Source organism: Harpia harpyja, chromosome 1 (assembly GCF_026419915.1).
Source record: "Harpia harpyja isolate bHarHar1 chromosome 1, bHarHar1 primary haplotype, whole genome shotgun sequence".
Lineage (NCBI taxonomy): Eukaryota > Metazoa > Chordata > Aves > Accipitriformes > Accipitridae > Harpia > Harpia harpyja.
The window spans coordinates 8,801,204-8,827,698 of record NC_068940.1 but is presented as its reverse complement, the minus strand read 5'-3'; the positions used below and the strand labels follow the sequence as shown (position 1 = coordinate 8,827,698).

The following is a 26,495-nucleotide window of genomic DNA, read 5'->3' as shown; positions in this document are numbered from 1 at the left end:
TGCCTTGCATAAATCTTGTAGAATTGGGCTTGTATGTTGCTGTTGTGATAACTACTTTGATATCATAGAAATTGGCCTAGAAACGAAGGACAGAAAATCTAGGAAAAAGTTTTAGAACAGGAAGGGGGTGTAATGCCAGATTTTTTTATTTAAAAAAGAAAAAAAGTTTTCCTCATATTCTAGCAAAACACTAGGCAGGTTTAGATTGCTATGTCAATTTTCTTTTCTAGGAACAAAATCAGACTTTTTATCAGGGTGCACACAAATGATGAGAACACACAGCTGTCACTTTTAGACCTGTGTGTAGAAAACACTTTCAATGTTAAACATGTAACTTTTTTTTTAGACCAAGCTGCTTAAAACTTTTCCAAAGGCTAAGTGCATTATAGATTTGTCTGTGCCCTTGGATGTAGCCTTTGAAGCAGCACCACCTGATCAAGCAGACTCTCCAGTCCTGTCTCACCTCTCTGAGATGTAGAAAAGTCTTTTCTGTACCCAATCTGCAGGGGGTCACGTTGTTTACAGACTTGGTAGCTCCTTCCCATTGAAAGCACCAGACCATGTTTCAGCATTTCCCTCGTGGTGAGTGTGCTGAACAATGCCTTGGATGGATCGGGCCCTTCGCTGCTAGCAGTTTGGCCTGAAAATATCAGGGGATATGTGGTAAGAGCAGAAGCTTTACCCTTTCAAGCTTGTGGGACTGGCCAGCTGTTGGCTTCGGTCTCTGGGCAGCTATGTCATGTCCTCTCCCGATCCCATTTCTCCTTCCTATTTAGCTTGAAAACTTCATGGTTCTGTGAACTTGCTGTTGCTTGGTGTCCCTGGTGGTGTGCTGCCAAGCTTTGTTGGTCCCTTTGTTGGTGTAAATAAATGGGGCTAATCATGATCATAAGCAAAATATTCCATTGTTTCTGAGAAGCATCTTGTTTTCTTGTAAGCCTGAAGTAATACGCTCCATAACTCCAAACCACAAATGTATGGCCCTCCTGCCCAACGCGTGGCATCTGAGTAGGAAAAAGGGGTTGCTCGTTAGAGTCCTTGACCCTTGGAGGTTTTCCTTTTGCGAGAACATGTCCGCAGATGGTATATATACATGGTGCTGTCCCTGATTCGCGCACATGGCGCTGAGGCACGTGACGCGCACGTGACGTGGTGCAAAGCAGATCGGCGCTTATCGATGGAGGTCTCTGTGCCTCGCAGTCATGCGCCGTGGCTGCACCCTTGGGAAGACGGTGGTGTGTGGAGACTTCTCCATTTTCGGGTTTCACTCAGGGCATGAGGGAGGAAGTGTGGGTGTGCAGGCGGCCGGTGCCGTGCCCTCCTGCCCGTTACTGCCGGGCGGCTCTCACCTCACCTCCGCAAGAGCGAGGTGGTGCGCCTCCTGCCTCGGGACACTGGGCAAGATCGGTACAGGCTTAGGTTTACTCGGCGGCTCGTTTTACCCATATGCAAAATAGGTGTGTAATGATACCTGCCTTTGTTGTGGAATTGAGGCTTAATTAATTAATTAATTGATGTTCGCTAAATGCCTTGAGATCCAAGAATCACTGCATATGCCCCAGAGCAGCAGCAACACTTTGAGGTTGGAGAACTGTCTCCTCTCCCATCATGAGGTTTCCCAAAAGGAGAGGCTCCGGCCCCTCCCTCCCTGGCTCCTCTCCTGTTTTTTTGGATGAAGCAGTGCTGTGCTGTGCGTTAATTGTATGGCTTGCTCCCTCTGACTTCTGCCTAAATAAATAAATAAATAAATAAACTGATGTGCTTAATGCAGTCAGCACATAGGGCACTTGCCAAAAGAATTTCACAAAGCAGCAGAGCTGGGTTGCCAAATGTCATGTCTTTTATATAAAGCATTCTTCAGGAAGCAAAGTTGCACAGGGGAAAAAAAATAAAAAAGAAAATGTTATAAAAACTCTCACTGCAGTAAGAAACATTTTCTTCCCCCACAGGGAGAATGTCTGGGCCATGTCATGGTGGGATCAAGGGAGTCTATTTTTATTTCATCTTAAAGGCCCCTCTCTCATTTCTTTTCTGCGCTCCCCCTCCCAAAGAGTAACTCTTTACCATGCTGGCTTGGAGAACTCAGTTTAGATTAGCATTCAAAAGCAGGGTTGTGGGATGGTCATCTTATATGTGAAAATATTTGCCAGTGGATTTTGGGTGGAGAGAAGGCTGTTTAAACAGTGTTGGTGCCAGAATGTTTATTATTTTAATATGGTTAATGATTGCGGAAAGCCAATGGAGATTTTTTTTTTTTTTTTTTTTTTTGCTGGGAGCATGGGGGAGGCAACAAAACTTCAACACCAAAAAATAAGACTGTACGTTGTAAATGCACGCGAACGTGTTTTTATTGTGAGAGCTTATATGTACGGTTTATATGATTAGGTGTGTCCATGTTTAGGTGTGCATTGTGTCACCTCGGCAAGCGTGAGCTGCAGTGGTTAGACCCTGGCTCTCCTCTGGTGGTCCACCCACCGTTTGCCGTGGGATCTGCTGTGTTCAGAGAAGCTCGGTATCAAACCCCGCTTGAGCCCCACGACTTGCTGTGGGCTTGCAGGAGCCGAGGCAGAGGTGCCCTGGGGTGAGGCAGCTCACGGATTGGGGCGTTTTGGGGGTCAGCGTTGTGACCCACGGGCTGTAGGCTGGGCCTGGGTGTCCTGGGTAGCTGGGCTGAGCAGCGAGCGGGGTTTTGCCCGGTTTCAGGGCCCTGCAGGAGTCCCTGACAGCAATTGGCTGCTGCTGCTTAGCTCACCCAGCTGCTTTTTGGTGAAGCCGTGGGAGGATAAGTTTTGGAAATCACTCTGTGTAGACTCATAGCATTGCTTCTGTTTATCCATGTACTCCCAGTTCCTATCTCAGGGCGGTTCTTACAGCTCCGGAGGCCAGAATTTTTTCCTCTAAATTAAAGCTTTGTTTTGGCAGCGTGTTGTCTGTAAGTGTCTGCCCTCCCTACGGCACTCTCAGCACTGTGCACTAACCAGTTGACTTTTAAAGCCTGGTGTGTGCTTACAGTGTAAATGTGGTTCATTGAATTGGTATCAATAACGGAGAATTGGAGCTATACTGAAGTTTACAAAACAGAGTTGAAATTGATTTTCTGAGCTTCGCCCCTCTACAGTGTTTTAGCTCATGGGAGTATTTAATCTAATAGCATAATGTGAGATCATTTTAGGCAGTAACGCAGCCTCACAATGCAGTCGTCACATGCTGTAGCTGCAAACTTGACAGAATACGAATTTAAACTACATATAATACTGTTTCTATCTGTATCTGTCACAATTTGTTTGAACTTCCATCAGGGTTACTACATGGCACTTCAGAATAATTAACACAGTATGCATTAGCAGTATGTTAATTTGTCCTGTATTTTGTCAGGAAGAAATCACCACCAGTAATCTGAAGGGCAGCAAGAGCTTTTGCTTTTGGATTCTTAATGCCTGTATTGGAACAACCCAGTAACTCATTGGCAATGAGTATTTTTAAGTTAGTAGAGTTAAATAATTTTAAAATGTTGTAAAAAAAGACTTTCCTCCTTCTTCTTCATTTTTTCAGGAGGGAAATTTGAATTTTCTGTGGTGAAAAGCCCACATCTCTGGGTATGGAATTGCTGGGGAAGTCCTCACCACACCGTTCATTGTGACAAGTGCTGGTGTTTCTTCTGACTTGTGCTGTGTCAGAAATAGGGACTCTTTAATCATACTTTTTCTTCTTGTAATTGCACGGTTCTGAAGTCCTGCTCCCCTCCTTGGGTTACAAGTACTGAAATTTTCACTGCTGCTGGTGTGAGTCCTCGCCCATGTCTTGTGTTGTGTGTTGAGCTAATGAGCAAGGAGGGAAAACCGATGAACAGGCTAGTGCTCAGACTTTGGTGTACATGATGTCTTTAAATTTAGAGTGCAAGTATTGTAATGTAATTCCCAGATCGCAAGAAAAGCATTCTGAACAACAATTTCTAGAATGTATTTTTATGACCAGCGCAATGAGATTGTGAATCAATATGGTGTGTATTATATAAGCATCATTTTAGATTAATTTCTGAATCAATAAGTCACATAGTCCTCAGAATATATAAATGTGAATATGATATTTGCACAAAGAAAGAAAATGTGATAGGGAACCCTTCCATTTATACGTAAGCACAGATGGTGCAGTGATGAGCACAGGAAGAGCCTGAATTGGTCAGAGTTGCACTGATGTAAGTTTGCCATGTGCCCTTTCCCCCTCATGTTCCCTGTCACTTACATCTAGAGGTTTTCTCCTTCTTTCTTTTTCATTGCAGATTTATTTCTCTTCTCAGGATTTTGCTTACATTGTCAATATAGCAGTGTTTGTTCAGCTCAGACCAGGAGAGGTATTCGATTTTGCAGCTGACGTTTATTTAAAGGGTCACCTTTTAGTCTGTATGTTAGATTGCCATTCCTTATGAAAATTATCTCACGAGCACTCTAACCTACTAGCTAAGAGATCTTGGAGAAAACCATCTCTTTGTCGGAGTCCCTAGTAAAAGGCAGATGGAGGCATACATTGGGTGTTAGGTTATTGCTTTTTCTGGAGTTTGCATCAGTTATTTGAGACATAGGAACCTCCAAGACTGCATCTGGTTGTAGGTTTTCTAGTAGTCTACTACTGTTACTGAAGTGTGTAGCTTAGCTTGTGTGGATGGTTTTGAATGCATGGCGTTGAGCAACCTGATCTAGTGAAAAATGTCCCTGGCCATGGTAGGAGGGGGTTGGAACAGATGATCTTTAAACATCCCTTCCAACCCAAACTGTTCTGTGATTCTATGGACCTCTAAGAAGTTTTTGCTGCTGTTTTTCTCCAGTGCAAAGATCTCCTTTGCATATTCTCAGTAGTTATTCCTTTACTACTAGGAGCAGAGGGTACTGTGTCTTTGAATGTTTTGACACTCACTGCTTTAGTTCTTGAGTCACGACTTACATAAGTCCCTTGAGTAGGTTTCAGGTTGCTATTTAGAGGTGATGATATGCTTCTTCTAGAGATACCATGGAGGCAAGGATCTTTAGGCATTGATTATCTTGCTTTCTTTGTCCTTTCCTCATTATTTTTGATACTTTTTTGTTTGTATGAATAGTCACAAAAGGCAAAAGGGGAGAAAATGGGTTCTTGGAAAACATGTGTCCTTAAATGCAGAGGCAGGCACATAAATAGTTATATTCAGATTTTAAATTTTGCTGGTTATCAGAGTGATTAAAAGAGAACAGAAAAATCACTAGTTATCTCCAGGTGAGTGGCCTCTAGAATATGAGACCATTGCTGTTAAGGTGCTCAAATATGAATGTAGGAAACATAAGTCCAGGTGTTCAGGTTTGAACACTATCTAACATTATAAAAAGGGGAAGTGGAAAGAGGAAGAGTTGGGAGGTAAGGAACAAATAATATGGTGGCTTGTGGGGAAGCGTCAGATATTCAAAAACAGTTACTCTAGGCTTAAACATTTTCAGCTTTTAAAAATATCAACTTCCTGCACTGATTTATTTGACTTTTTGTCATAATCTTCAGGCTTCCCTTTCTTTACTTTTCTTTACAGCTCTGTAAGCTAAAAACCCAAGGGGGGAAGAGCAAGGAAGAGTGAGTGTGACTTAGAGTCTCATGTTATCAAGGGGAGTGGGGTGGGGGATAAATTTGTGAATAATACCATGCAAAAAAGTTCAGAACGTGGAACCACTCCAGGCCATGGATGATCCTGTAAAATTTTGTGCCTTGTTTGTGTAAGATGGTCAGAAAGTTATTTTCTTCTTGTCTCTGAAAGAAAACTGGCTCCAGACCTACTTGAAATCTTGCGTGATTTGCTAAAAATCATGGGAATTGATAACCAAAGTCCAGGGTGACTATACCAGTTAACTCTAAATAGATGATTGTTTTGGCTCTCTGTCTTTATAATTCTAAACTTACTTCCATTAAAATGCTTGTTGTTAGACTTGTAAAAAGTCTTCAGAGTCTTCATAAGATTTCTTGAAATTGTCTGCAGGAAAAATATTAGGGCCATGTTCTTCATGAAAATTTTTTAGGTAGTTTACAGTGCGTAAACTGTATGTGTATATATATATATATATTCATCAGAAGGACAAAACACTGCTCATCATGAGCATTTTGCTTTGCTCAGTAGCTTTCTTGTGGAATAGGAATGCGGATTTGGGACATACTGTGACTTTGTCCTGATATTTTATGCTTCTTGTTGTGTCCCTGTAGGATACTTGTTTGACTTGTGAGTGAAATACCATGCGTGGTTGTAGGAGGAGTTATATTCAGCATTTTAAGGACTCTGTAATGTACAAACCTGATCTTTAACATATAGTTTCCTTCTGTTTACTATGATGGGGGCATTGCTCTGTGGTACTAGAAAAACTTTCATTTTTTTGATAGTAGTAGTGATCTTTGCTTGCCTTGTTACGAATATGCTGAGTGGGCTTTTCAGGGATGAGATTTACTGCTTACTGTAAGCAAGTTCTGCAAGCGATATCTGACTTAATTTTGCTTTCTGCTTGTAATTACACGTCACTTCTTTTTGGTAGTGCCTTCAGAACTTCTCAGTTCATTATCAACTCTCAGAACATAATTTTAGGAATAATGTGTATCGTGACTGGTCATAACGAGGCTGAAATTCCATCTTGGGCTTCTGGTGTCATCACAGAACTGGGATGGAATTACAGCTTTAATTTATGTACTATGGGGGATACATTATTTATTACTGTGCATTAGAAAATCATTAATCTCTGCTTGTGTTGCAAGGCTATCCTACTGCTCCGAGTCCCCAGGAAGTGCTGAGACATTGTAGAACTTCTTGTGCGGATTACAGCTTTATGAAGCTGCCAGAAAGACCATTGCATTATTCAAAAACTGCTAGAGGTGATGAAAATTTACGAAGCCACTATGGGGTTTTTCCTAACTAGTAGAATTCCTACAAGGTTTTAGTTTGCTAAGCCTGAGCATTTCTTTACCTGTAGTCCCTTTCAAGTGTTTTATTTCACCTAAAGCTGTGATCAGATAAACGGGTTGAGGAGCACTGTGTTTTCAGGACCCTGATTCAACAAAGCGCTTTAACCGTAGTCAAGCTCCACTGAAGATAACTGAAATTAATCATGTGCTTAATTGGTTTGCTGAATCAGTTCTTTAATTTCTACTTATTTGGTTGTTCATAAAACCTATTTCTTTCTTTGTCCTCTGCTTCCCAAAATTGTGTGTGCATACATGTGCATGCATGCATCCATGAATATATCGAAGCTGCAGTGGAGCAGTACGAGCTAGTGGAAAACTGCCATAAAACTGATTCTTCCAGTTTTCATTCCAGTGACCTTTTTTTAAAATGTGTTTTGTTCTGATAACATTCCATTTTTATGAGCATTTTCAACACTAGGAAAGTCAATAATCAAGTTCTGGTATGTAATTACTAATACTCTATAACCAGTTGTAATTTGCACAACTATGGCTGTGATGAATTTGAGTGACAGCATTCCTTCACAGCCAGTTTTCAGTGGGGTTTAGCTGTTCTACAGAAACTGAGAATTTGTCCATTTTTGTTTTACAGCCTGTGGATGTGTGTTTGTACAGATACCTAGTACCAGCCACTACGCCATGCAGCTGTTACCAAGTAACATAACTAACCTATGCCTCTTCAGAAAAAGAATTTGGTATTTAGAGGCAGGGGATTGCAATTTTGCATTTGCAACGCTGTGCCCTGGTTTGGAAAAAAGAAGAAAAGAAAAAAAACCCAAAACCCCAAACCCTAAAGGTTTGTGGGAATTCTAATTAATAAGTCCTAGCAAAACATCTTCAAAGTACTCAGCACTATTAGATCTGAAGAACAGAACTAGATATTTGTAAAAGATCAAACAGACACAAATACCTTAAGAAAACAAATCTCTGATGTAAATTAAGTGAATGCTTTATACTAGTACAGAAGTATTATAAAAAATTAAATACTCCCACTTTCTAAGGTGGCATTTTTATCTAAGGCTCTGATGACATGTATAAACCACTCAGGTTTCAGTCTTGTGGGTTATATTGTCATCAGAAGCTCTGACTAATAATACAGTAAAGTCTTACAAATGACAGTTGGATATAGTATGACTCTAAATGACTTTTTTTGTTGTTTTATTATTGTCATTTGTTTAAGAAAACAAAGAAGAGAGAAAGTCACAGTGTCTACTGACTAACTGGACCTAGTGGAGAAGTGTTATCCTGGATTTAACTTGGGTGGCTATATTATAAACCACAGATGTGGAATCTAAAACCCAGTGACAAAGCTGATAATCCTTGAGGTGTAAGAATCTTGAAGCTGGTGTAGAGAAAGACATACAAAACACACCAGCAGCTCTCCCCCACGCAAAATTAAAATGATTGTCATTTTTGTAGGGAACACCATGGGAGTCAGAATTAGAGACATCCACCCCTCTTCAGTTTGAGAGCTCAAGAGATGGCTGCAGTTTCTATGCAGAGTTTCAGCCTGCTAGAGCTGTATAAATAGATCGCTGGCGCCATGCAGATCTGCACGGGACCAATCACCAATTCCCTTCTACATCATGAGGAGATGCAGAAGAGCAGTCCTCTGCGGTTACCTGTCTCGTGCCACTCATGCTGACCAGTTAGGTTGGGACTTCTGAGGGCAGAAAGGCTTGCTCAGACCATGCTTTCTGCTCTGAAGGAGTCAGGCATGAGGCTTGTGCGGATTTAGGCTAATGTTTTAAAGCCTCATTTGGATCTTAAATAGGACATGGCATTTGTGCTAGCTTTCTGAATGAGTTGCAGCCTTGGGCGAATCCAATATCACGTGAATTAAGATAGTGTATCACACCAACAGAGAGGAAACCAGCTGTTTAGCATTGGGGGAATTGTTTAATTGTGTTACAACAGATATGTGAGACTGGAAATAAATACTGAGCAGTGTGAATATTATACATACACTGTAATTTCTTACTTTTCTGCTTGCTAGTTTGCTACAAGCATTATTGCCAGTTTTGTGTAGGGAGAGGCTTTCCCCTTAAGGAGAGGTAGAAATGAGGATGAATGTAAAAGTTTAAGGGTAGATTTCTCAAGGTCCTTAAGCTGCCTGTCTCTCCCAGTGGTTGTAAGGCAAATTATGTTGAGCATCACAGTCCAAGAGAGGTGGATCCTGCTCCTGGCAGCCAAGGGTGACACCCTGGATGTACACTCCTGCACATGTGTGAAGGACTGAATCCTCAGTGCTCCTCAGTGTGAGGAGTGTAAGCTCAAAAGCAAACTGGAGGAAGTGGAAGAGAAAGAATGACAGTAGGTTTTAACATAGGATTGGGGTCCAATAACTTCTCGGCATAGATGCCCAACTCTGGGAAATGAGTCTTAAGGTAGCATTGTTACATACCTAGGAAAGTGTGCCAGCTATTCCTTCCTCTGCCAGCACTTCCCTCTCACCTTGCCTGCAGAGGTAAACTGGAGAGACATGGCTTTGCTTACTCTGGTGCAGGGTTAGAGCTGGTCCAAGCTTTGTTCCCCAGAGCGTGAGCCCTTTCATTGCCAGAGTTTTCTTTTAAGATCAGTAAAGATTGGGTAGTCTTGTGCTGTGCTGACACTTGGGGCTGGGTTGTGCCTGCCTTGGTGCACTGCATGAGCTTGCGGAGTTGTGTAATTGCAAGTTTACTGTCATACAGTGAATGACTGATGGCATAATTTATATTTTCAAAATACATAAGCAGCTCAACCTAATCAGGTGGTGTGGTAAATACTTCCAGGAGATAAAAACAAAGTATTAGGGCAGGGAATGGAGTTGTAAACTTCCTTTAATGAGCTGCATATTGTTTGATCACGTTTTTTCATATACATGAGCTTCTGCATGCCACATTCTAGTAAGAATTGGCAGCTACTTCACAGTCCTAGAGAAATAATACTGTAAATACTGGAAGCAGTAAAAATGAGTGAATGTGTCAGCTTGCCTTTCAGACTACTGTGACTAACAGGTGATAAGTACAAATAGTAGAAGGCCCGTTTATCCTTCTTCTTGCTCCTGGAAATACAAAGAGAGGGAGAGCTGGAGGAGCAGAGGGGACACGTTCAGCTCCTCCAGACAGTTAATAGTGGTACCGCTGCCTGGCTTGGATTACGGTTCTGGCTGTGTGGGTGTTTAAATTGCAAATCTGAGCAGTCTGCTCACTTCCTGAAGCCCCTGAAGTTAAGCATATAAATGGTTTGGGGCCTGAAAGAGCCTTGTTGGCTCATTCTGGAGAGTTTGCAGCAAAACCTTATAATGCAGGAAAACCCCCAAATTACAAGTCTTTTCCCACTTCCAGTGGGCGGCTCATGATGTTGATGGGATATGAAGTGGAGGGAATCCATGTCTGTTTGTTCATGTATGTCAGTAATTCTTCAATGCTCCAAAAAGGTGGAACAAATTAAAATATCTTACGTTTTTGTGTGCAGATCAGCTGCTGTTACTTTTCAAAGACACAAATTTTAAATAGCAAATGTTAATTTAAGGAAGTTTTTAAAATATGTGGAAAGCACTTCTGAAAAAATACTCAAATAAGAGTGAAATACTTTTTTTTTTTTTTTTTAATTAAACATTTTTCTATAGTACAAATGTGTGTCAATGCTTGGTGAAAAGCACACTCATTGGAACTTCGGAGAGCAGGGGCAACAGTTCACTTTCACAGTGATGAACAGTTTGTTTTAATGATAATGAGAAGATCCCGGTAATAACTGTGGAAAGACCTAGGGAAGTAGTACATTCACGGGTGGACGAAATCTTTCTATGGAGTTTGGATATCTTTCTGAAAATGCTACGCTGCAAATTTTTGAGCTCCATGCTACTCACTCACATGCAATGGAAGGATGATTCCCACTATGGAGGGGATTCTAGGCTGAAATTGTGTGGCCTATCATATGGATTAGCATAAGCCTAAAGGAGCATAATGGTCCTTGCTGACTTTCAAAATCTCTTAATTTTTGCTTAAAGCCTTAAGTTGATTAATCTAGTTTACATTAAATTTAAATATATACCTATATGTTGAGGCACGTGCATTTTAGCAGAAAATATGAGTCCGGGGACTAGTACAAGGAGGTGCGTTTGTAACTTTTTAGACATTGCTCTACTTCTTTTAAAAAGCAATTAAGTAATGATCATTGGCTTTTTATAGTAATATAGCAGTTACTGAAAGCAGGATGTTGTGTATTTTGCCCATTTGAAAGTAAGTTGTGCAGTTGGTTTCCTTGCGAACCTCGGTCATCCTGCAGAGACTGGCTGAAGGGTTGCTTTCATTTTCTGCAGGACGGGAGTGATAGGAAACCTATGTGGTGTTGCAGTCACTAGCTGTAGACCCTGAAGAGAAACTCTAGGTGTAAGATCGAGGAATGTTGGAAAAGACAGTATAATATTAAAATTGACGCTGGTAGGTGCTGGAAAATGAGACTGTTGAGTGCTAGCTTAGTCATGATGAATATTTGCAGGTTGAAAGCAGTTTTGTCCTAGGTCTGAATAAATGCTGGAGAGATTAGACTGCTTTACAGCCCATGTTAGTGCATGCGTGTGTATGTAAAGAGGTACAATATCGTAAATAAATTAGAGGTTTGGGTGTTTTTTCTGTTTACAAACTCTGTTCACCAAAATTAATAAGACATATGTAGCCATATGCAACATTATGAACGTTCTGTAAACTTAGCTTTGTTCCTGACGTTGTCATTATCTGTCTTATATTATGAATCACATTAAGGGAAAATATCTTGTTTCGATCCTCCAGGGGAAAAACCCTTTCTCTATCTCACCTCTCCCCAAAAACCCCAGACACCTACTTGTCCTGTGTCATCTGAAGCAGATTTGAATGTTATCTGTACCTAAGTCTACAGATACACTTTTCCTGTCTTGCATAGGAACAAAATGTTGTCCCACTTTCTGTAGCTGCAATTTAGTAATATCACAAACAAGTTACAACAGTAAACTGGATGTGTTAAAGAAATGGAATGGAGGAAGGATTACAAATTAATTTCCCAGAAAAAATACCTAATGTTATTTATAAGCAGAATGCAATTCACAGTAAGTAAAAGTAAAGCTGTGTTTCAAACCACCGTAAGTAAAATAAACCTCCCTGGGCCTAAGTAAAGTAACCAGCACAAGTAAAATAAACCTCCTAATGAATCTTGCAGAACTGGCACTGCAGTTCCGAGTTTTAACATCAGATCCATTTGTTTACCTTTTTTTGCCAGTTCAACATCATTTTTCATGGGCCAAGACAGATGTTTTAGTTTGTTTTCTTTCTGGAGCACGCTATCTCTCTCTCAGTTTCCCTGCAGTAATGTTGGAATCTACTGGCCAGCTCCAGCTAAATTGAACAGACGGGTTGAGATCACGAAGTCCTCGAACTCCTAGCAGTTTTGTGAAACAGGCAGTTGGATATAGGACAACGAGAGAAATTAGTGACCGTTGTGAAGCAAAGGCTTGCCTGTGTTACCACAGATGTGAGAGCACACTGGGGTGTGAGCCGTTGTGAGTGCTCCCAGCACAGGGCTAGCTTTGCTCAGAATGTGCATCTTACTGTGCATGTGGTCACCTGCTTGCGAGAGGCAAAGCCACAAGAAACCAGGCTTCATGGACTCCACTGCTTGTGGGACTACTTGGTCTTTTAAGGAGGGAGAATATCCTGACTCCCTTTACTTCTCCCACACTTTCCTAATACGTGTAGTATTTTTAGGTTTCCAGCTTTCCCCTGCTCTAAACCAACAGCATCTTCACTCTTGTTTCCCATGTTCTGCAGGAGGCAAACGGAGCCCAAGACAAAGTGATGTGACCAGGGCTATGTGGGAGACGTAACATGGCGCTGGCCTGTGCAGCTGAGCTGGGAGGTTAGAGCCCAGCCACTCACCTTTTCTGTCCTGTGGGTAGAGTCACTAATGAATGCGGTTTAAATGCACAGATCAGTTATTAAAGGTCCGGACCTTCTCAGATAGCTCTTGAAAATGCAAGACGAGGCATTAGGCATAAAGCTGTGCCGTCTTAAAAATTAACCACATTAGAAACCATGTCTCTGGCTGATTTAATACATAGGAATGATTATCCTTGAAGAAAACGAACACAGATCCACAATGCTTTGAAGAGAGAGGACAAACTGCATGGTAGCAGTTGTGACAGGGCCCAGCTTCCCCTACTGACTTTGCCCTTTTCATTCATGAAAATGGACAGTGGTGGTGAAGTGAGACTCTGGATTTTACACAGACTTCCTCCACGCTTGGGCTTCCTGCTCACAATGAGTTCGGAGTCATCTCCTGTGTGGAGGGCCAGTGGAAGGCACGTGAAAGAACAGAGAAGCTTTCAAGAAGTATTCAAGTACTAGGAAAGCATTTCATTTGGCCTCGGCCAGGTCCTCAGCACAGCGGTCGGAGTCACTCTTACTCATGATTTGGCTACGAGGTCCAGAATTGTTTAACAGAAGTTGAACAGATGGAGCAACGAGGTTTAGTTGGTTTCCTGCACCAGGAACACAAGGAGGTTTCCATCACAAGGTATTTCTTAGCAACTTCAGTGAAACTCTTGAGTGTTACGCTTTTGTTACTGTGAGGGACAAACAGCTTATGAGGAAAAGATCCTTTTCCCCTTACTGATAATGTTTTCAACAACTGTGGTGGACTGTGTAGACAGGTGGCTTCTAGCCAGTGGCCTGCAGACCTCCATGTGGCCTGCAAACCTCCATAGGCTCAGCAGGTGCTTCTTAATAGGTGGCAAAAGGTAACTGAGAAAGTTAGATGTCATGTCACAGGATTCTTAGCCTTTCATGCACTGAAAAAAGTGTGATGACTGTCTTATTACTTGAGTTAGTTATGAGAAGTTTCAAGAATTTTGGCATCTTTTTAATGGCATTTAGAAAGAGAACATAAGATCCACCATGAGAAAAAAAGCCAGAGCATATCTGACGTAAGCTCAGATGACAACATAGTCACCTTAAAAAAGCACTACTGCCCAAAATTTTCTGCTGGCTGTTTTTACAACTAATGCCTAAAGTTTATTATTTTTCATGGGGTTTAGTTGGGGGTAAGGTAGTACTTTTTTCTGTCTTCTTATCCAGTTTGTTTTACTTTTTCCCTTCGATAACCGTTCTTTACTATTTTGGTGCAAGATGAAGAGAAAATATTTTAAGGAGTAGAAGAAATCATTGTAAAACTACAGAAATTAGGTTAGTTATTGTAGCTGAAACTACTTTGATCTATTCTCTCTTCTCTGCATTGTTCGCTTCAAGATGCTCTTGCTGCTGTCACTATTACACTGTTGCAATATTACAGTAGAATATAATAATACCATCTTCTTATTTGGTGGCATAAAGATGAATGACAGAAGAATATTTGGTTTTTATGATTATGCCTACATCAGCAAGTAGTGTGGTTCAACTGGAGAGTATCTGTATGGTGAAAAACTTGGTGCTGGGATCCTGAGGTTCACACCAGGCATATATCAGGGTTGCTTTTACTTCTGAGCAGTCTGGTGCCACTAACTGCCCACTCTGGAGAACATGATGCTTTTAGTTTAGTTCCTCCCAAGAAGGTTTCAGTTCACATGCTCCAGGACCACCCCACAGTGCAACCAAAAGCCCAGGCAGGATGGATTATCTGGAAGCTTGCTTCAAAAGCTACATGCCTGATCTGAACAACAGCATTAAGGTAGCTGTGCCCTATAGGGACCTTGTGGGATGAAGGGATGGAAAGGCAGGTGTATTTCAGTGATCTGATCTTGTAGTTGTACCAGTTACTAAAACACATTTCATAATTTTTCTTTCTTAATGTTCTTTCTTCCCTTTTCTTTGTAGTTAGTACTGAAAGGGGAAGGTTGGTGTGAGTAGGCCTCAGAGAAGGAAGGCTGTTTTGAGAAGTTAGAAAGGAGGAATCTTCTACCGAAAGAAGGATCGTATCTTCTTTAAGGAGCTTATACAATGCCAAGTGCACCTTAGATGCTTAACCAGTAATGACCCATGTCTAGCAGTTGTGCTTGACTTGCTGACATGAGCATGCACCACTGGAGACGCTGCTCACGCCCTTAAATTAAAGAGGGTGGTCAGATACTGCATGGAACTGAGGCTGTTGGTCATCGTAAGACACTGGCTGGGCATCCTTTATTTAAAGGTGTGTAGGCTCTTTTTGGTGTGTGTCCTGAAGACAGAGAAGGAACATATGGTATAGTGAGATGTAATGTCATATTATTGCTAGCATGACTTGGAAAAATATATGATGTTACCTTAGAGAGTAGGTGTGAGAGCTAGTCTGGCAGATGTGACAGTCCTGCTTTCTGGATCTGACAGTTGGCAGCCCAGAGAGCCTACTACCAAACCTGGTATTTGCTGAAATGCTTATGTTGTGATTTGTGCTGAAGAAAAGGAAGTAGAGACGACAGAAGCAGTAGTACAATGTTTTTTTTTTAAAAAGAAAAGTCTGGAGAAGTAGACTTACACAAAAGCTTTGTCTTTCTCAGTGTCCTGTCTCTTCTTGATTGAAAGAGTAGATTCAAAAGCTGGTTGGCTTTTGTAGCCAACCAACTCACTGAATCCAGGCAGAGGACAGCATTTCTACCTCTGCCTGGAAGATTATAGTTGCTGCCCAGGCTGCTGGCATAGTTCTGCTGATCTCAAAAAGTAAGACCAAACTACAGTGGTGCCGAGCTGGTTATGGCTTAGTCAAATTTCTGTTCTAAAAAAGGCTTATGGTCAGGCCTCCAAAATTTCCTGCAACAAAGGTCACCACAGGTTTCTGCTGAAGTGTCTTGTACTCTGTGGCACTGGAGATAGGTAAATGTATAAGAAATATTGTTTGTTCAATCTTCCTATATAGCAGCAAACAACTACATCTCAAAATCCAACCTCATATAGCTAGAAGGTAGGTGAGCTAAGTAAATAAAGCAGAAGGTAATAGGAAAAAAATACTAGACTCATCTGTCCCAAAGAACATGAAATTTCTTCTTTTTTCTAGAGGCCTTCATTTGAAGAACCCAGAATGTATCTGGACATTGCAAACCATGCCACACTTCATTTTCTCAACATCTCTTTCTAAACTATACGTGCCCTTTAGCAGAGACACACACTCACCTGCTGCTTTTCATGCGGAACACGCTGAAGTTTTACAAAAGGACGTTACCGTCCGGACCAGCTTGGCCAGTGGGAGGGTGGGTGGACGGTATTGGCACTCTTGGTTTCTAGAAGCCGGGAGCCAAGGCGGGTTGTGCCCGGGTGAGCGCAGGCAGTCGTATGGCAGGGTCACCTGCCACAGGACCAGGCCACTGACTTGTGGCGCAGTCCGTCTCTCCGCGGCCTTCGTGCTGTGCTCGGACGCGGGGGTAAGGAGGCGCTTAAGAGGGTGCCAGGGAACCTGAGGTCGGCGCCTGTTGAGGCTGGGGTGATTACGACTTGCGAAGACCTAACACCCCTCTGGGTAAGTGGGAGAGCGAGGCTCTGCGTCACCTTTTAACGATAAACAGGCTGCATCAAGGCATGTGGGCAGTGAGTGTGGGCCGGTAGTCCTCGCGCAAAAACCACGCGGTAAAGTCACTCTGGGCTGTTGAGAAAAGAGGGGGGTTCATGGTGTTTGTGCTTATGAGCGGAAGGCAAGAAAAAGAGTAAATACCAAGTGGGAACATGGGCCTGACCCTGCCAGATCCTAGGCAGAGGCAAGGGAGGGTGGCAGGCCTGTTCCTGTGAGATTCGGGGAGAAGGGTTCCCATCCCTGTGATAGGAGGTGCACAGAGAGCCCGGTGCTGCCATTTCTCCATCTTTTCTAGCTGGTCCCAAAATGAGGTAGTATTTTAGCAACCCACTTTGCTCTGATCTGGCCTTGGCTCTGTCCTGTCACGTGTGATAGTACCACGGTGGTTTTGTCCCAGCCCACCCCAGAACCGCTTGCCCTGGGGATGATGAGGGAGGCTGGCAGCCCTGTCTGTGGTGGGCAAGCCTGCCCAAATCCAGAAATACGAGCCAAGTCTTTCTCTGTAGTTTGTCAGGGGTTTCATTTCTTTACTTGATTCTTTGTTTCCACTGCTGTGGTTTTTCATTGGTTTTGATCAGAGTCAAGTCATGCTAACATAGCAAATGCACAAGTTGACTAGAATGGAAAATCAGCTCAGTCCGTTCAGCTCCATCAGCCTTTTGAGAGAGGCACCACTGTGAAATGAAGGAAGGCTGGGGGAAAAGAGCGGTCCCACTGGTGGCATTTTATCAGGCTGCTACGCTCGTGATATTTGAGATTTTCTTAAGGTCCTAGGCTGCCAAAGCAAGGGGTATTGTCTGTCTTGGCCTTTGATGAAAAGCAAAGTATTTCAGCCTTCTGAGAGCAGACCGGCACGGGACCTGTTGCGTTCTGACGGCTCTGAAGCCAGAAGGCAGAGAAAAAGACCCCGTGATTTTTGTGCAGTCTCATAGCTTTTGAGGGAAGTACCATGATTTGGGGAGATGTGTGCTGATTGACCATCATTTAATTCTTGGGCGTTAGCAGTACAGCGTGCCACAGGTGTGATATGCTGCTGTTTTCAGGGAACCCTGGCTGAATGGGGCTGCTTCGCAGCTGGCAGGGTTAACGCTGTGTGTATGGGAGGGAGGAAGGGGGATTTGTACTTCAGAGTGTGCCTTCATTTGGCTCTGCTGGGGGCTAGAGAAGCCAAACACCGCCTCATTTATTGCACCGGGAAGAATGAAAGAGCTGACAGAATACTCCTTTAATTTGTTTGAAGCTGCATTCATTTCTCCAGAAGGGGGAGAGTGGAGTAGTTGAATGCTGGGAGGAACATGCCTAATTCAGGACTGTCCTTCCTCCCTGACTCAACAGACACTATGGAGAAAAATCAAGACATTTAGAAAGGGGCTGTCAAATCTAATCACATGTTTTTTTGCAAAGTCCAGCATTATCTGACTGTTGAGTGAGGCTTTGTACGTGCGACTGAATAGTTCTGTATTAAGAGTTCACAGTTGGTTTTGATACCATTCAGGTTACTGAGCAAATATCATAAATGCACAGAGGTGCAAGCCATGAGTGGACAGTGACTGCAGGAAGAGCATACGTGCGTATGGCAGGCCTGCTGCTCCTTTCTGATGATGAAATTTGGTTCACGGTATCATGATGGGGGATGGGGGGGAGGGCAGAATGAGTTTGAAGTATTTCTGTTACACTGAATTTTTAGTGTTTTGTTGTTGTTGTTTTGTTTTGAAGAAGACCAGAAAATTTCCTCCATCACAGTTAAATCTCTTTTCATTTGACAAACCCTGATTTGCTGCTCCTGTTTCTGTAAGGATCAGATGGGTAATGGAAGCTGTACAGCAAATTAATGTATGCTACTCGAGATAGTAAAATGCAGGGCTACAATAGGCCTTTTTTCAGCAGCTGTGAAGCTGTTGTGTGACTACAGTGAATCCATTCAGTCTCCCCCACGCTTGCTGGGAGCACCCAGGAGAAGAGAGTCGTACTAGTGAAATGACTATCCAGCAAAACAGTTTCACAGGGACAGGCTGATGACTCACTCCTCATTTTGGTTTACAGGGTCTTTTTCTGTGGACATGAAGTTTCAGCCTCACATCAGTTAAGAGATCTTTAACTTTGTCCATGTTACCAGATTATCCATGAAATCAGCATGGGTGTTGTGTTCCTCGCATCAGCCTTGTGAGATGGGGGAATACTGTTATCGTTGCCGTGGAGGAAGGGGAAACTGAGGCACAGGAAAATTGGGGTTAAGTGACAATGTGAATTAGGAGCCAAACTCTCATACTTTAGTTGCACTGTAGAAGCTCAAGTGTCATTCAGAGCTATTTCAGCCTTTCAGGAAGTGTCACATAGCATTTGCCTATAGGTCATGCAAAAAGCCTGGAGGATAGCTGGGAGTCTGTGCCTCAAACAACATTATTTGTCTCTTTAAACAGAGCATTAAAAATGTAAGTATGTATGTGAGAACAGGAGGATTTTATGGTGATTTTGATCTTAAAATATAATTCCCGGCCACCTTATGTTTGAGTCAGGGAAAAAAATGAGAGGCAGAACCTAGTTGATTCAGCAGGGTGACAGTCCATAAAATAATCCCTTTAACGCTTTTTCTTAAATTAAGAATGGTTTCTAGGTGGCATGAGTTATGGACAGAGTGTCCTCATTTCACTTTGAACTTCCAGCCTTCTCTGGATTTGTGTCACAGCTTTAGAGGGCTTTATCCTCTTCCTGCGAGTCTGTAGGCTTGGCTGTTGCAACCTTTACTCATGTTGAGTGAGACCAGGCTCCTTGAAGCAAGCAGCAACACCATGTGAGCAAGAACAAGCACGGTGGAGTGGTGGGGCAGGGTGATTTAAATGGAGTATTTTGGATTTGTTTGTACTCTAAGCAGCTTCGGGGTGTGATCATGTAGGTGGAGCCTCTGGGCAAATGTCAAGGGAAGCCCACTTTCCCGCTTATTTGTGTATTGGTGGTCTTTGCTCTGAGTTTTGGGTTGTTTTCTCGGGGTGTGTGTGTGGGAAAAAACTGCGATGTAGAAAGCTGTACTTTTTGAATTTCTGACCGCTTTTGGAAAAGTTGTATATTCTGAAGTATGTACAGCCACAGAAGGCTGTGGGTAAAGACTCCGTTTCTTAATTAAAAGCAATGGAAAATATTATTCAGAGCTGTCTGTCTGTCTGTCTGTCCTAGCTGAGGAAGAAAACCAAAGTGGCCTGGCTTACTTGCATGCAAGGTCAAATCCTGCTTTTTGCTGTGTTGTGAAAGTTTTTTGGCTTCAGTGGGCATAGTCACAGGTGTAGCCCTGGGAACGGTTTGTCTTTCAGGCTTTTTAGAGTGCAAGAATGAATATGGTTGTTGGTCCTAAAAATTGTTTGTAGAGAAATAACTGGGATGCCTGCAATCCAGAGGGGCCATGCAAATGCAAGACAGCGCTCTCAGAGGGAAAGTGAACTCTGCACTGGCTGGCAGCATTTGCTTCTTGTAGTCAGGGGATTTTCCTGCTGACAGAGCCTGGTTTGGAGGCTTACATACCCAGCCGGCTCCTGGCCTGCCTTGCTGCAGGTATGGGAGACGGAGGAGGGTGAAATGGGGGGCGGTGAGAAAGCGTTCTGGTAGCAGCATTTGCTGAAAATTCAAAACCTTTCAGACCTTTTTTGGTGATGGTGGAGAATGTCAGAATTGATTGTATTAGAGACCTGCCAGTTTCTCTTACTCATTTGCTTCGTTGCTCCTCCTCCCTTCCTTCCTCTCTCGTCAGCCGGGCTGGGTTTTGTAGTGCTAATGCTGCGTTGCTTCTCCAGCACGGCTACTACTTCCCCCACACCGCTACTACAGAAATACTACAGTAACTCAGTGAAGATTTAGGGAGTTGGCCATATACATATTATTAGTGGTAATAACAGTGGTAGTAATAATAATAAAACCGATGACTGCTCTCCTGTGTAACAGTTTGATAGCTTACACAATGATTTTTCTTCTGTTTTGTATCTCTGGGCTTTCTTCCCTTTTCACCTTCATAAATCTGTGGAGTCTGGTATATACTGGATTGTGCTTTAAGTGAATATTTTGTAGTGTACTGTCTTGCAGATTTTAAAAATAACATGTTTTTGAGTGGTTTAAAATAGTGGTTTTTTGGTGTGGGTTTTTTTGTTGTTTTCTTTTTTTAAAGTACAGCCCACAGAAGAGCATTCATGCTGCTTCTGCTGGGGGGAGTTATCACACTTGCTTTAGATAATGAAATATACATTGGAGAAAGGTCAGGGATTTCCCCTGAGCCACCCACCAATTGCTTGAAATGACATTTTCATTCTGAGTGTTTCTTGTTTTGTTTTTGTTTAAGATCCTGGAGCACAGGGAAAGAGTTTTAATGCAAAACATCAGAAAAAAAAGGCTGCAACATCTCCTGTGAGAGAGGGGAAAAAAGGAGATTTACAATTGCATCTTGAAACACTCATTTGAGGTAAGTGATTGGAGGGTCTTGTCATAAGTTACAGTTAGTTTGTAATTAAATTAATCATTATTTACCTCAGAGTGTCGTGATATTTCTATCGAAGGCAATAAAAGCAGATGGGAGAGGGAGGGAGAGAACTTTAATGGCAAACCCAGAAACAGCAGTAAAATATGTAATGCACTTATCTTTTTGAAAATGGGCCCCATGAGTTCCAATCCTACAAACAGGCAATCATGTTAACATATATAAGGGTTAAACCCTGTTTAAATCAATGAGGCTATTCTCCCTGAAAGTTAGGCATGTGCCTAAATATTTCGAAGTTTGGGATCTATATCATATGGGAACTCTGCAGAAGAAAGCTATTGAAGAACATACAACGCACTGCCAGAAAAATGCATATACAATTCTTTTACTGTTGGTGATAATGTCATGAGTAATCTGATTTTACAGCGTTCTTAAGTGATATTTTTGTATTAAATACATAGTTCTCATTTTTATGTTTAAACACCTCGTTGAAATACCAAACTTCTTAGCAGAGCCTGTAAATTCTACACCAGCTTTAATAATACGTCTGCCTTAATTGCTTCATCAGTGTGTCTTTGAACAAGTAGAGTTAAATGTATAAAGAAAATAATGTCCCCTTTCATAACTAGAGTTGCAAATTGCACTTGGATATTTGAATAGCAGCTGAACTAAGAGTTCCCTGACTGAGGCCAAATTGTGTTGTCCTGAGTTAATAATTTTTTTTAATAAAGGCAATTGTAAGTCGCAGGGAAAAGCTCACCTTTTCCCTCTAGTCTTCATTTTTTTGTTTTCATTTCTCATCAGAAAAGAATGACCTTTGAGTCTTTTTTGTCTAGTAAAGAGAAAATGTTACAAGTTATTTACTCTGTTCTGCCCCACAAGTGTGCTGAAGGAGACAAAATTACTGTAAGAAACCTGCAGAATCAAAAAGACCCACATAACGTGGCAGAAGCAGGGGATATAATCCCATGAATGTGCAGAATATCAAAACCCTGTGGCTGGTGGCATTTGCAGACATTTGTTGCTTACCAGGTTTCAGAAGAGAGCAGAGCATAGCCGGCCCTTGTGCTTGCTCTGTCTTTGCTTTGTAGGAATAGAGCTATTAAGTTTCTTTTGAAATCAACAGGCTCGCTGCAGGGAGCTAAATATTTCCTTTCTGGTCAGTGGACAAGAGCCATTGCTTGGGAAATTGTAATAGTCCCATAGGCATTTTTACCGATTTATCCAAAAAGTTCAAAACTTTCGCAAATCAGTGTAGCCAACTCCTTTTTACATGCAGGTCTTGGACTAGGGACTATGACCCCAAACAGGAATACAAGACTCTTTCAGTAGGAGTCTGAGGTGATTTTTGTAGTTGTGAAATGAGGTATTAATGCAAATCTGTTTGAAACCGCTGCTGTATGACCTTTAGGGGCTCAGGTTCTTACCCTCCCCTCTCTCCCCCCATCCCTGTGGCTCAGATGGGGAAATGCCTTGCTTTCTGGAGCAAGCCCTGTTTCAGGCGTAGGGTGACAGTCCTGGCCAAACTGGTGAGAGAGGGAGAAGTGCACCGCAGTGACGCACGTGTGATTGCTCTCAGCCCACCTTTGCTTTCTCTGTGTCCCACTCTCCTGCTGGCAAGCATTCCTCCTCAGCTCTGCAGAGCATAAATCAAAATACTTTTATTCCTGTCTGTTTTTTCACTGATATCAGACCAGGATAATGTGCATGATTTTCCTTTCACAACTGCCTTCTTGTTGCTCTCTGAGGAAGAGCACGTTGAAGTTCGGGGGGAGGTATCTTCGTAGCATCTGTGTGGCCTTTATAATCATTTGATCAGCTCTCTGTTGCAGTCACAAAATTGTATAACCTTTTTTAGTTTTCTTTGTATTGGAGAGTGCAGGAGCTCATTGGCAGAGTATTAAAGAAAGGGAAGTTCTTTGGTGGCGAAATACGCATTTTAAGATCTATTAAATTGTACCACTACTCCTGCCCTTTCTTGATTATTTTTTCAGCACGTGAAGAAATAATGCCCCCTTTTGTGTGCCCAGAGAAGGTCTTGTGGTGTGTGCCAGGGAGTTACGTGGGTGCTGAGCTGAGCAGGCGGAGAGGACCGACTTTCTCCTGCCTTGTATTTTTCACTGGGAGTGAATACAGGGGACTGAGCCTGCCCAGATTAAACACATGCCTGTTTTGTTTTGCCTTTCTCTGCTCCTCTTTCAGCTGTCACCGTGCCATGTTCAGATGGCAGTGATCAGTCACAAATTGTCCCCCGTCCATGCTCCTCAGCTCTCCTAAACCATTAGTTTCGTGGAGCTCTTCAACAAAGATGGCACCAGTTCTATTCCCCCCCCCGTCTCTAGCTAATGGAAAAAGAAGTTGTTTGTTTGTTTGTGTTTTCTCCTCAAGTCAGCTGCATTAGTTCCCAAAGCAACTTGTGTTAAGTGGAAATGAGGCTTTGATAGTATGTGTGCTTGCTGGAGACTTGCTTAGATTTTTTTATTTTTTTCCCCCGTATATGGATCTTTTCAATGGGGCGCCTCTATTGTGAATCAGAAAGAAAGTGCATGGGCTGCCAGGCACATAATGGAATTGTTCATTTGTTTCTGTAAGTGTGTGTGAGCCTTTGTAAAGAGGAGGTGGTGAGGACAGAGAATGGAAACCTTCACTGCGGGAAGCCAGGAGAGTGCAGTGGCACAGCCAGGAGCACCGTTGTGGTGGGATGTGGTCATGCCTGTGCCACTGCCGACATGCCCATTCTGCTCAGTTGTGGTGGGCATTACCTGGGACTCGCACCGCTTAGCACATCACGTGAAAATAGGTGAAGCTTACGCAGCCATTGACTATGCTGGCTGTAAACCGCATAAGGCAAAATATTTGAAAGCTGTAATATTTGCAACACTTTCCTAACCATGTGCATTGGCTTTCAAAAGAGTGATGTAAATATGAACCATGCCAATACTGTGCTTCCTCACTGTGAGGCTATTTATTATAAAGGACGTATGGTATAAGTCATTTTAGTATGGAGTAGATAAGAGCTTGAACCAAAGCCTTGGATCCAAGCCCACCAGCAGCTTTGCAAAAGGCAGGATCCAGATCTGAAGTCAGTGGTTCACACAGTTTCTAGCAGAGAGTGGTTTTAACTTACTCCATAAAATGGGAGTAGCCACAAGTTTTAAATTAAGGCTTTTAAACAAGTTCTTGCCTTTTTCTCACCCACCATTCTCCTCTGCCTTAGAAGGTTATTGTGAAAGCACACCACCTATTTTCTCCAAGCCACTGTGGCCAGGACACACCAACTTAGGGAGTGGAGAGGGGCTTCTGTGGTGATTACTGTCATACAGCCATATGCTCTTTTTCCAGAGGGGTTTATCTTCTGAGGAGTTAGACCTCCCTTCTGGATGAAGGTCTTTGGAGTCATGGAGGCTTTGGAGGTAGGACCTTGCAGTTTCAGAGACACCAAGAAACAGTTGATCAGCCTGGCCTGGAGCAAACCAGGCCACAGTGGCTGGACTCCCCACCTCCGAAAAAGCACTCTCTTGTGATACTGTAGCTGAATTAGACATGAAAAATGATGGCATTGTAGACAAGAAATTCATAAAGCCTAAACTTTTCTTTCCTTGCTAGATATGGGACTCTATTCTCTCCCTTATCCTTTGCCCTTGGACACAACATTTTTAGGACTTTTCAGTCTCTAGCTGTGCATTTACTAGAGAGGCATCTGGTTATGTGTTACTTTACACATCTGTTACATACGTCAGAGAGTCAAATCCAGAGAGACTTTAACGTGGATTTGCAGCATTCCCTATGGGACTTTGAATCCATAAGCCAATGAATGGCTTATGAGGATACAAAAATGCAGTATTTCAATCTACTGCATATATTACTGCAGTTTATTGCATATATATGCTACAGTCCCCTTTGTGTTTGGCAGAGAAAAGCTGGTATGGGAAAGACGAGAAGTGCTGGTGAACTGGGAAGTATTTAGGTATGGCAGTTAATTTGTTCCCTCCTAAAAACATCATCTTTTTGGTTGGCAGTATGAAAACCAGTTTTCACGATGATTCGAACATCTCTAAAAGATACTGCCCAAACAGTGTTTGTGTATTTCAAACTTAATTTCAGAGTTGTATCTTCCATTTGAACAGCGTTTCCTTCTCCACTAACCTTGCTGTTCAGGGTTCTGCATTTCTTTTCCTCTGGTTGCTAGTTCTGCAAATGCATGAAGTTTGGAGAAAACATACGGCTCCTTAGCTGGTCTTTGTTCATGATCCATATAGAAACCAAATGTGATAGATGTTATTTCTACAAATGATGAGCTAGGACTCCTGATTTGTGTGCAGTGCATGCCAGTGAGCGGACAGATGTAATTGTAACTTTTTGGGTTTTTCTGTTTGCCCTGGTGAGACTGTGCTCTGTGCTGGTGGTCTTTGGGTAGAGCCGTTGAGAAGAGTATCACTAATAAATTCATGTGCATGTCGTCTCCTGTTTTGCTGATACGTAGCGGAGCAACTGCTCGCCATCTAAGGGAGGCGAGTGATAGCCATCGTAACGGCAGCATATGTCAACCAATGCTTGGGAGCCTCTTGCTAGCCCGCTGTTAATACCTGTTGGCAGAGTGTCAGAGGGGACTGCGTAACACAGTGGTTAGCACAGAGGAGCTGGAGTGGGGAAGATTTTATTTTATCTGAGACACTGTGAAAATGCAAATTTGGCAGAAGGCACACTGCAGCAAGGGTCCGAACGCAGAGCAAGCAGTGTGCTTCCCCTCTGCTGCTAGAGGGCTCGGCAGCTGGAGCCCATGTGGGAGCCCTTTGCTGCCGAGCAGCAGTCCTTCATGCCCTGATGGAGTGGAGCTGTGGGTGCGAGAAGAAGCCATCCCGAGGGCTCTCCGACCCTGCGGGGCCTCCTCACCCTCTGCGACAGGGAGTCCTTCGGCAGCTGGCCGCCCTCTCATCCCCTGGCTCTCTGCAACGTGGTTGCTGTGGGCAGGCTGCTGCAGCTGCTTTGTTTGAAATGATAATATTTTATGCTGTTACTGTGGAATACTGCAGTATTTTTTGTAATTACGGGCTGCATGCCAGTAATGTACAATAACATTTTGCTCTTCCTGTGCTGTTGCTACTGTAGGCATTCGTTCCAATTTGGGCTGCATTTGCAGTACATGGTATTTTTTTTTTTCTAGACTCTGCTCATTATGTATTGTGGATATTTTTGGATTATTCATTTCTACCCACGTCTGTCCGTACAAATCTATCTCAGAAAGTACTTCAGAGAGTGGCAGTCTACGTTGAACAAGCAATTGTTGTGGCTTTCACAGAATTACGTTCTTGTGAAAGTATGAGGCAAGAATGAGATGAAAATGAAGATCAAAATTGCTTTGTGAGTTTAAAAACAGCTATGGTTTTAAAAATGTTTGAGGCAGATATGAGGCTAAGCCTTTCTTTGACTGATGGTAAGCATATTTAGTGCTGAAGTCCCGCTCTACACTGAGCCATAGGTGGCTGAAACCTCTGTGATGGCAGAGTCTGGGAGGCACTTACCATTGTCGGAGCCTGTAATGATTCTCTGCAGTTTTGGTTTTAACCATTAAATTTTTTTTTATTTTATTTCCAGAGGA

General features: G+C 42.7%; 1 protein-coding gene across 13 annotated transcripts in view; it reads left to right on the top strand.

The window, feature by feature from the left end:
* Window positions 1-26,495, top strand: part of ATXN1 (ataxin 1) — a 228,895-nt gene that overhangs the window by 42,982 nt on the left and 159,418 nt on the right. For all 13 annotated transcript variants that reach the window (XM_052812484.1, XM_052811965.1, XM_052811401.1 and 10 more), the window contains one exon: window positions 20,762-20,881. The gene's annotated coding sequence lies outside the window, so the exon portion shown is untranslated. The remainder of the gene's footprint in view (window positions 1-20,761; window positions 20,882-26,495) is intronic.